The sequence below is a fragment of the Gekko japonicus genome, unplaced genomic scaffold (genome assembly GCF_001447785.1).
Source record: "Gekko japonicus isolate JY-2015 unplaced genomic scaffold, Gekko_japonicus_V1.1 scaffold8, whole genome shotgun sequence".
NCBI lineage: Eukaryota > Metazoa > Chordata > Lepidosauria > Squamata > Gekkonidae > Gekko > Gekko japonicus.
This window is the reverse complement of record NW_015167057.1, coordinates 3,282,584-3,294,632: the sequence shown is the minus strand read 5'-3', so window position 1 is coordinate 3,294,632 and position 12,049 is coordinate 3,282,584.

Sequence of the window (12,049 nt, the reverse complement as noted above, 5' to 3'; positions counted from 1 at the left end):
TACCTTTCTCACTTGGTCAAAAAAAAATTGATGCTGCCAGGAGTCAATCCTGATGTAATAGTACCTAGTACCTGGACTCAGATTGTAACTGAAAACTGAGTTCTTCCTGGGCTTGTATGAGTTTTTTGTTTTGTTTTGTTTTTTTAGTCCATTTTGGCATGGTGAAATGTTTGCCACTGAGCAGAACAGGGTCTGGTTCAGATTTTATGTCGTGCCAGAGAGGGTCTCCTGCTGCCTAAGATGTTATCAGGCAAAGACACAGGATGGTACTAAATTCCAGACACAGTCCAGTAGCTGGTGACCATTCCCTTGGTTTTAATTAATTAATCAATTAATTCAATTTCTATCCTGTCCTCCCCACAAATGGGCTCAGGGCAGGCTACAAGGTCACACAAAATCTTTTTTTTAAAACAAATTTTATTATCAGGATATAACAAGTCCAACATTAAACCATTTCACCGTTTCTTAATACATCTCTTTTTCCATTTCCCCTCCCTCCCCTACTTCAGGCTTCCCGCAGCGTTCCCACCCCCACCACATTCCTTCTCTTAATCTTTCCCTTCTCTTTAACATTATTTACAAGTTCACAATTTCTTTTGCTACCTTACTTATATTTTCCAACCTTATAGGTAACCTATTCGATAACTATTTCTTTCCAACATATCTAAAGTCTATTCTTAATAATTATTAAAGCAAAAAAGTTTATTTTTAACATCCCAATGTTTCTCTATATAGTCTTTAAAATCCTTCCAATCCGCAAAAAATTCTTCATCTTCTTTATTATTCAACTTTCTTGTCATTTTATCCATTTCAGCCATAAAAAGTAACTTCCTTATCCATTCCCATAGTTCGGGTATTCTTTCTTGCTTCTAACATTGAGCATAAGTCATTCTGGCTGTTGCAATCAAATACCATAACAGTGTTCTCTTTGCTACATTCACTTCTTCCATTTTAAGACCCAAAAGTAGTATTTCTGGTTCTCTTTTAAAAGAACATTTCAAAATTTTCTGCATTTCATTATGGACCTCTGTCCAAAAATTTACAGCTCTATCACAAGTCCACCACATATGATAAAAGGAACCTTCTGCTTTTTTACATTTTCAGCATTTGTTAGACATATTATCACTCATAATGGCAATCTTTTTGGGCGTCATATACCATCTATACATCATTTTATAACAATTTTCTTTTAAATTATTACATGTTGAAATTTTCAGGGTCACACAAAATCTTGACAACTATTTCAGTATTTCATCCCAGTATTCCTAAACCTCCAAAAATTCCACCATACATACAAGAAGGTGCCATATTTTTCAATCTCTAACATTTAGTAGAAACTGAGAGTCAAACTGTATGTAACGTTTTTAACTTATTACACGCGTTCTTACATTCCCCTTAGCCACAAATTATTTTCAGATCTAACTCAAAGGGGGATTCTGGGGGGGGAAATTCTATGGCGCCTTTACAGATCAGACCCTGCCAGTATTACCATTCAAAGCAAACAGAAACAGGGGAAGTATCTGTTGCTATGTCAACACAGGAATGATGCCAGTTCCACAGAATAATGCATTTGCTATCATTGTGAGGCTGCTCTCTTTCACTCAAGGCAGAAAGAAGCTGTTGGCCTGAAGGCCAGACTGGAGTCTCTACCCAGCTCGGCTTTCATGGCCAATTCTTACACGCCCAGGGCAATGCCAGTTGCCATTTTTGGGGTCAGGCACGAATTTCTCCCTAGGCCAGCCTGGCCAGGGATCCTGGAGGGTTTGTCCCTTCCTCTGGACATAGAGCAAGGGCCACAGAGTAGGGTTGCCAGGTCCCCTCACCGCTCCGGTGGGGGGATTGGGGGGGGCATTCTGGAGGTGGGCGGGAAGGCCCCAAGCCCCACCACCAAGCCCTGCCCCCAAGAATGACAACCTGCCTGGCCACCCCTCTCCCTCGCCTCCTGCCAAATTTAAAAGGCTTCAGCTGATCGGCGGGGACCATGTGGCCTGTCGACCAGCTGGAGGGCCCTTTAAATCTAGCAGGGGGGCAGCCGCGGGTCACACACTCAGCTTGCAAAAAGATCTTTAAAAGGGTCTTTTTGTGAGCTGAGTGAGCAGCTCGCAACCGCCCCTCCATCCCTGCTAGATTTAAAGGGCCCTCCAGCTGGTCAGCAGGCCACATGGTCCCCGCCAATCAGCTGAAACCCTTTAAATTGGGCAGGAGCGGAGGGAGAGGGGTGACCGGGTGGGTGGTTGCTCTTGAGGGCAGGGCTTGGGGCGGAGCGTCCCCTGCCAGCCAACTAGCTGGGGGTGGATGGAAGCCCCCAGAAGCAGGGGGACCCCTGCTTGGACCTGGGGGCTGGCAACCCTACCACAGAGGGAAATTTCCTGTGTTGAGCAAGGGTTGGACTTAGGGTTGCCAAGCCTGTCTTTGTCCCCAAAGGGGGACTTTGGGGGGTGTTCCTGGAGGGGGCAGGGCATCCCCAACACGATGATGTCAAATTAGGGATGCTCCAAGCCCCACCCCCAAGAACTATCGTGGGAGACCACCCCTCTCCCTAACGTCCTGCAAGATTAAAGGGCCCGCTGATCAGGTGGAGAGCCCTTTAAATCTTGCAAGAGAAGAGGAGGCGGCCGCCACTGCGCACCTGAACTCCAAGCACCAATGCCGTTTGGAATTCAGGCCCATGGGGCCCGGTCGCCGCTGACCAGAAGCACTTAAAGGGTCCCCTTTAAGTGCTTCCAGCCGGTGGCCCTGCTGGCTGCAAGCACTTAAAAAGGGTCCCTTTAAGTGCTTCCAGCCAGGATCCCCATGCGCCTGATCTCCGAGCAGCATTACCACTTGGGGATTAGGCACACAGGGCCCAGTCCCTGCCGGCTGCAAGCACTTAAAGGGGTTTCTTTAAGTGCTTCCAGTTGGCAGCCCCATGTGCCTGATCTCCAAGTGGCATTACCAAGTGGAAATCAAGCGCGGGGGACCCAGTCCCTACTGGTTGCAAGCACTTAAAGGGGTTTCTTTAAGTGCTTCCAGCTGCAGCCCCACGCGCCCGATCTCCGAGCAGCATTACTGGTTGGAGATCAGATGCACGGGGCCCAGTCCCCACCGGCTGCAAGCACTTAAAGGGGTACCTTTAAGTGTTTCCAGCCTGGAGCCCCATGTGCCCGATCTCCGAGCAGCATTACCGCTTGGAGATCAGGCATGCGGGGCCCAGTCCCCGCCGGCTGCAAGCACTTAAAGGGGTCCCTTTAAGTGCTTGCAGTTGGTGGGTCCACACGCCTGGTCGGAGATTGGACATGCGGGGCCCAGTCCCCACTGGCTGCAAGCACTTAAAGGGGTCCCTTTAAGTGCTTGCAGTTGGTGGGCCCTACTTGCCCAATCTTCAAGTGGCATTACTGCTCGGAGATCGGACATGCAGGACCCGGTCCCCGCCGGCTGCAAGCACTTAAACGGGTCCCTTTAAGTGCTTCCAACTGGCAGCCCCGCGCGCCTGATCTCCAAGCGGCAATGCTTTTTGGAATTCAGGGACGCGGCCCGCAGCCACCTCTCTCCCTCCCCTCTCTCAAGAGAGAAGGGGGAGAGGTGGCTGTGGGTGTTTGGGCTTGGGGCGGGTTAAACTCTTTGTTTCCCCCTCAAATGGCGTGGCCCCGCCCCCAGCATGCGATGTCACTTCCGGGTGGCGCGCACGTGGGAGCGGGGTTTCCCCCGGGCCCCGATTCCGCGGGAGCGGGAATCGGGCCTTGAAAGCGGGGGGAAATCCGCCCCCCGGGGGGATTTGGGAACCCTATTTTGAACGGCATCTTTTTCTGTTCCAGTATGGGTTTGGTAAAACAACTGAGCAAATGCTAAATGCAGATTGGGCCATAGTTTCTGTTCCACTTGGGAAGGCTCAAGGTCATAATGCGGCTCCTCCTTCCACTGCCAGCTGGCTGGGTTTACATTTGGGTCAGCTGGTGGTACTGGGAGCCACAGGGGCTGCCAAATGCTGCAGACAGAGACCCAGATGGTGTCCTCTCTGCCCATCCTGATAGCTCTTGGTGTTCCACCCTCCATTTTTTAAGGAGCCTCGCCCTGCCTGCTGTTGCTGTAGTGAAGCAGGCTGCCAGTCTTGGTGAATTGTCAAGCTGCTATACAGGGATTTCCTCCTGCCCTACGACTTGTGTTCCTCTTGGCTCATCAGTAACCAAAAAGAGGGAAAAGGTAAAAACAGCAAAAGAACCACATTACAGAGGAGCTGCAAAGACCCAAGTCAATCCACTTTCTGATGGGAAGGGTGGATGATCGAGCCTGCAAACCTTCCAGGCTGGGCTGGCCCGACCTTCAGGGCCAGAGATGCTGTGACCATTTTCAGTTCCGCTCCTGGCTCATTTCCAGGGAGACTGACTGCTTCTCAGTAAGGATGAAAACACAGAGCCTACCCTGAATTAAGTTGCTATACCCATGGTAGTATACCCTGGCCAGACTGGCACAAATGTTTAATTCAAAACCAAACTATATGTTACTCCCCCCCCCTTGTTTATGGATGTTTTAATGTGTTCCCTGTAGCCACACAGCAGCTGTGGGGAACGGCTTCTAAAAGCAAACACTCAAAAAGGGAGAGTCCAAATGGGTTCAGAGTGGCCCTGCAGGGGGAGATGGGGCTCTGGTTTCCCCCACAAGCTGTTTTCTTTTGCAAAAACCATACTGGGGAGCAATGCTCCCTCTAAGCTGTGGAGTCTTGTGAGCAAAAATTCTACTTTGTGAGCTCTTGGCATTAAACTTGTGAGCGAGCAGTTTGGCTACTGCATGAATTAGTTTACTCTGGAGCCATCCCTTCCTGAGCTAAGACAAAAATGTGTGAGCTAACTCACACTAACTCAGCTTAGAGGAAACACTGCTGGGGAGGAGTTATTTTTGCTGTGCCCTGAGTCTCTGTGCCTACGGAGCAGGAATACCAATGAAATAACTACACCCCAGCAGGGTTTTCACCCAAAAATACCATTTGGGGGCAGAGGCAGGAGTTGTTCCTCCCCCCATATCACCATTCTGAGCCCATTTGGACTCTCTTTTAGAAGCAGTTCCATGCAGCTGCTGTGTATATATAGGAACAAGATAATTCTGTGAGGTACTTAAGATAAAAGAAAAACTATACGCAAGAAATGTTTGGACAACAATGGTATCCTTTTATTAATCATGGGAATCAAATGCACGGATTAAATAATATTCAGCAAAAGATATTACTATGTGCTCACTTGAGGATATGGACTTTATTAGAGTTCCCTTTTCTTCTTTACTATAATATGATGACTTTATTTACTTATGTCATTGTACAGTTGCAGGGCTCTTTTTGTAGAAAAAGTCCAGCAGGAACTCATTAGCATAATAGGCCACACCCAACAGCAAGAACTATTAGCATATTAGGCCACACCCTGACAGCACCGCTCATTAGCCCATTATGCCACACCACCAAGTTACCAGAAGTGTGGTCATCCAGCCACAACCACCTTTCCCTTCTTATTCTGTTTACCTTGTTTGTCGTCAAAACCCAGGGTTTTTTTAAACTCCTTTGCATGTTAGGCCACACACACACCTAATGTAGCCAATCCTAATGAGTTTCTGCTATTGGGTGTGGCCTATTATGCTAATGAGTTCCTGCTGGGCGTGGCCAACTCGGGAGCCAGCCGGAACTCCATTCCTATGCGTTCCTGCCCAAAAATAGCCCTGTACAGTTGTAAATTTAGATATGTTTACAATAAAGAATTTTTAAAAAATGTTCTTCAACTGTTTGGTATATTTATAAAATGTTCTCTTGTTTTTGATCAGATAAAATATTTTGTATTGAATGTGTTGTGATTTGCCTTGCTCAGACTTCAAGGCCTGGAACCTCTAACTACAAGGAAACAAGTTAGTACTTCACTGCAGAAGTCCAAAAGGCTTTGGGGGGCCCAATATCCAGGAAGTCTTAATCCCCCTCACCTCTTCCTACAGATAGATGAAGTCTTGGTATAGGACAAAATATATCTGGGCCAAGACTAATCTCTTCTATGAATGCTAAGACTGCAAACACTCTGCATGTTTCCAGAGTGCTTGTCTCTCCCTATAAAGAAAGCACACATCTCTACATATACTGGGGCTGAATTTCTGAAGGGTGAGATGTGCAGGCTGGTGCAATTGTGGAATGTCCCAACACTGATTCATTGTTTTCTCCCCTGCCCCTCCACTTTCAGCAGACCTCCCCACTGAACCTTGCAATGAATTGAGCCTTCAACCTGTACTCACTCGTATTTGCAAGAGACCTCCAGGCTGGCAATCCAAGTTGCTAAGTACAGCCTGGCAAACAGAATATCAATTCTGTGTGATCGTTCAGTTATCACTCGATATAATACAGTAAACCTAATATCCTCTGCTCTATGGCCAGCCTCCATGCAATGCATCACCATAGGAGCTTCTTTTGAATCAAGCGTCAAGTATTTTTGGGTACAGTGCTACAGTTTTTGACTGTGTTTATATGCACAACCTCCAGATGGTGGCTGGAGATCTCCTGGGATTACAACTGATCTCTAGGTGAGAGAGATCAGTTCCCCTGGAGAAAAGGGCTGCTTTGAAAGGTGGGCTCTATGGCAAGATAGCCCACTGAAGCCCCTCCCTTCCCCAAGCCCGCCCTCCTCAGGCTCAACCCCCAAAATCTCCAAGTATTTTTCAACCTGGAGTTGGTAACCCTAGTTGCTCTCCCACAGGGGCTCCTTCCTGTGGCAACTATAGGCCTGAAAGGACATGGCAGGAACTGAAGTTCTGTTGTCCTGCATGGAACAGCTTTGTTTCTGTCTGGCCGCATGGCTGCAGATCTGCCTCTACTGCTGGGATTAGGGTTGCCAGCCTCCACGGGGGGCCTGGGGATCTCCCACTTTTACAACTGATGTCCAGCTGACAGAGGTCCCGGTCACACGGCAAATTTGCCACAGGAGAGCCACGGGTTGTGGGCGGATTGTCCGTGCGCGATCACACCCCAACATCTGGGAAGTGGAGCGCACCCGTGGCCAACCCGTGGCTTACTGCTGAAAATGTGTGATAAAAAAAGCAGTACCTCCAAAGTACTGGCAAACGGTTTGCCACAGGCTGCCTCCAGACTCCCGTGGTGTGATCGCACTGGCGCGCGGCATTCTCCGGCCCCTCAGTTATGCCCCGGCGCCAAGGGAAGGACCCATGGTGTGCCGCCGGCGTGTCTGATCGCATAATCGTGGATCAAACTGCGCCGGGGCAATTTGCCACGCCTCCCCCCCGCGATATCTAGCCCGTGTGACCGGGACCAGAGACCAGCTTCCCTGGAGAAAATGGCTGCTTTGAAGGGTGGACTCTATGGCATTGTATCATGCTGAGGCCCTTCCCCTCCCCAAACCCCGTCCTCTCCTGGATCCACCTCCAAAGTCTCCAGGTATTTTCCAACCCAGACCTGGCAACCTTAGCTGGGATGGGAACTGCTCCTGACCCAAGCGTCTAAGCACCTCCTCCTCTAAGCTCACCTGCAAGTTAGGTGAGAAACCCAGGGCTATTTTTGGGCAGGAACGCACAGGAACGGAGTTCCGGCTGGCTCCTGAGTTGGCCACGCCCAGCAGGAACTCGTTAGCATAATAGGCCACACCCAAGAGCAGAAACTCATTAGGATTGGCTACATTAGGGGTGTGTGGCCTAACATGCAAAGAAGTTCCTGCTACAAAAAAAGCCCTGGGTTTTGACAACAAACAAGGTAGAATAAGAAGCAAAAGGTGGGTGTGGCTGGATAACCACACTTCTGGTAACATGGGGGTGTGGCCTAATATGCTAATGAGCCGTGCTGTCAGGGTGCGGCCTAATATGCTAATGAGTTTCTGCTCTTGGGTGTGGCCTGTTATGCTAATGAGTTCCTGCTGGACTTTTTCTACAAAGAAAGCCCTGGAGAAACCCTAAACAGAGACACCTCCTTGTGCAATGGAAAGCCTGACACGGGGAGGGACCTTAGGAGGTCTACTCAGAAGTGAGGCCCATGTTACTCATTGTCGCTTACTCTGAAGAAAGGATCCCCAGGATTGCAGCTGCAAGCATGCACTTCCACCTCTTTATCCATGGTTCAGGATATTTCCATTCAGCTAAGGTTCCTTTGGGCATATACTCTGCCAGGGCTCTTTCACACACACACACACACACACACACACACAAAATAACGCACTTTCAATCCACTTTCAGTCCACTTTACAACTGGATTTGTGAAATGGCAACATCCACTTGCAAATGGTCACTGAAGTGGATTGAAACTGCAAGTTGTACATAGACTGCAGTTAAGCTCTAAAGCTAATTGTTATCTCTGAATTTTAATGTGGATGTGGTTATTGTTATGTACATAAAATTTAAATAAAAGTATTATATCGCATAAATAAATTCCACCAACACAAAGAGCCACATGTATCTTGTTTGCCCTGTGCATGCCACCTCACCAAACACACACACCAGCAGATCAGGTTGAGAGAGAGACTGCCAAGACTTCTGGAGGAGTGTAAGCTGGTCGTGGAGAAAAGGGAGTAAAACCAGCACTACCCTCCTGTGGCTAGCTTCCTTTCCCCCCCGGGTGGCTGCTGTAGCGCTGGTGGTTTTTATTCTCTCTTCTCTGTGGCCAGACTGCTTCCCTCCCAACAGCTGTCTGGATGCTGGGACAAGAGTTAGGGTTGCCAGTCTCCCATTGGTGGCTGGCGATCTCCCAGAATTACTGCTGGTCTCCAGATGACAGAGATCTGAAGGAAATGGCTGCTTTGGAAGGTGGATTGCATATAGGGTTGCCATCCCCCAATGGGGGTTGCCCCGGCCTGGAAGAGCCTTGGTGCACCCGATGTGCCCAGCGAGATGACATCACCCAGAGGTGACATCATCGCACTGGTACATCATGCAGGGGACACTCTATCATTTGGCTAAAAACTCTATGGTGACCATAGAGTTTCTGGCCAAATGATAGAGTGTTCCCTGCACAACATGCCCGGCACGATGACATCATGTCTGGGTGACATCATTGCATGCATGCACGCCAGAGGATCCAGGCACCTGGGCTGGAGCCCCCTGCTGGCACCGTGTCAGACCTGGCAACCCTAACTGCATAGCATTGCAAGGTCCCTCCCCAAACCCCACCATCCCCAAGCTCCACCCCCAAAACCTCAAGGTATTTCCCAATCCAGAGCTGGCAACCTTAAGTGTGCAGAGGCTGCAGAGAAGGGTGTAGGGCTGTTAGAGAGGGGCCCTTTACTACCATCCCTGACACGAGGACTTCACCCTGCAGTTTGCCCATCTTCCAGGACCTCAATGGTGGCTCTTTCAAGGTGGGAACCACCTGCCAAACACAGGTTGAGCAGCTTAATGGTCTCGCTCACCTTACTGGAATATTATTAAGTATTTATTTCAATTTATAACCTGTCCTTCTCTGTGAACAGGGCTCAGAGCAGGGTCAACATTTCCAAAAATATACAACGATTTAAAATTGAATTAAAAATAAATTAATCTTAACAATTCAGCTAACAATTACAAATAACAATTTCAGATGGCGCCCGCAAACACACAATTCAGTATCCTTTCCCGATGGGGGAGAAGGAAGGAAGGAGCCAGCCTAGCTAAAAAACCATTGCGGTCCTCAGACATAAGCCTGATGGAACATCTTTGTCTTACAAGCCCTGCAGAACTGAGTTAGGTCCCAAGGGACATGGATGTCATTCGACAGAGAGTTCCACCAGGTCGGTGCCAGGGTAGAGAAAGGACAGTTGGAATATCCATAAGGACCAATCAGGTTTCATCCCAACCCGAGATATATCGGATAATATACGCAAAACGTTAAATATCATACATTACAGAAAACAGAACAAGGCTACAAACACAATATTAATGTCAATTGACATAGAAAAAGCCTTAGATTCCTTGGAAATACAGTTTCTAAATTCATTAATACTACATATGTGATTTGGACCGGTCTTTAGTAAAACAATCCAAGCTATATACCAAAACCCCAAAGCAAAATTTTTAATAAACAGAGAAACATAGGAAGAAATAACCTCAGCAAGAGGTACGAGACAGGGGTGTCCTTTATCCCCTATTCTATTCGTCTTAGCAATGGAACCCCTGGCCTGTGCTTTACGATCAAATCCAACATTCAAAGGTATAAAAATACAAAATAGAGAACTTAAGATTAGCTTGTTCGCAGATGATATTATTTTATATATTGCAAAACCTGAAAAATCGTTACAAGCCATCCACTCAACTCTGGATCAGTTTGCCGCACTAGCAGGACTAAAAGTAAATCAAACAAAATCAATGATATTTCTGATTAATATACAGGAAAACACTAAAATTCTTCTCAAAAACCGTTATACATATCAATGGGTTGACAAATATTTACATAGAGAGCCAGTTTGGTGTAGTGGTTAAGTGTGCGGACTCTAATCTGGGAGAACCGGGTTTGATTCCCCACTCCTCCACTTGCACCTGCTGATATAGCCTTGGGTCAGTCACAAGCTCTGGCACAGCTGTCCTTGAAAAAGAGCAGTTTGTGTCAGAGTTCTCTCAGCCCCACCCACCTCACAGGGTGTCTGTTGTGGGGAGGGGAAGGGAAAGGAGTTTGTAAGCCGCTCTGAGACACCTTTGGGTAGTGAAGGGCGGGGTATAAATCCAATCTCTTCTCTTCTTCTCTTCTTCTACATTATCTTGGCATTAAAATCCCACTAAACATTACCGATCTTTTAACAGTAAACCACATAGAAATACACAGAGAAGTCAAACAACTACTAGCAACATGGAACACCAAAATACTGTCATGGCTTGACAGAATAAGCATTCTGCGCTCATATATACTACCCAAATACCCATATTGCTTCAGAACTATACCTATTCAAATTTCAGATCAATTACTCAAAAAATGGCAAAATAACATCAATAAATGTATATGGAATTTTAAAACACCACGAGTCGCATTCCATAATATGCAAAATCTGAAAAGAGCAGGGGGGCTGGCAGTCCCTGATCTAAACTTATACCACAAAGCAACCACTTTAGCATCGATGGTGCGTCAGTGCCATGATGATCACACCTTAGATTGGAAATGGATCAAAGAATCTACATCATCAGATACGACTTTTCAAGAACTCCTGTGGAAATCATCGTTTCAGGAAATTGAACACCTAGTCAAAAACCCTTATATGAAAACAATGCTTAAAATATGGTTTGAAGTAAAATCCAAAACTACTGGATCCTTTTCACACTTAAGTACCTTCACAAGGCAAAAATGGTTTCTGCCAGCTGAAAACTTCGACTCATTCAGCACCTGGAAGAAAGCAAATACTACTAGGATAATTGATGTTATGCACAAAGGAAAAATACTTACGAAAACAGAATTAGAGAAGAAACACAGTATAACAATCAAATGGTATGAGTACCTACAATTACAACATCTGATAAACTCGTCAGACTTCAAAACAACAAGCAAGATGCTGCTCATGGACTTAGAAAAAATACTAGCCAAATGCAACTGAAAAAAGGCCTCATCTCCAAAATCTACACCATCCTCCTCAACCTACAAATGGATCAAAGAATCTACATCATCAGATACAACTTTTCAAGAACTCCTGTGGAAATCATCGTTTCAGGAAATTGAACACCTAGTCAAAAACCCTTATATGAAAACAATGCTTAAAATATGGTTTGAAGTAAAATCCAAAACTACTGGATCCTTTTCACACTTAAGTACCTTCACAAGGCAAAAATGGTTTCTGCCAGCTGAAAACTTCGACTCATTCAGCACCTGGAAGAAAGCAAATACTACTAGGATAATTGATGTTATGCACAAAGGAAAAATACTTACGAAAACAGAATTAGAGAAGAAACACAGTATAACAATCAAATGGTATGAGTACCTACAATTACAACATCTGATAAACTCGTCAGACTTCAAAACAACAAGCAAGATGCTGCTCATGGACTTAGAAAAAATACTAGCCAAATGCAACTGAAAAAAGGCCTCATCTCCAAAATCTACACCATCCTCCTCAACCTACAAAAAAAACAACCTTTAAGTTATCAGAAAGCATGG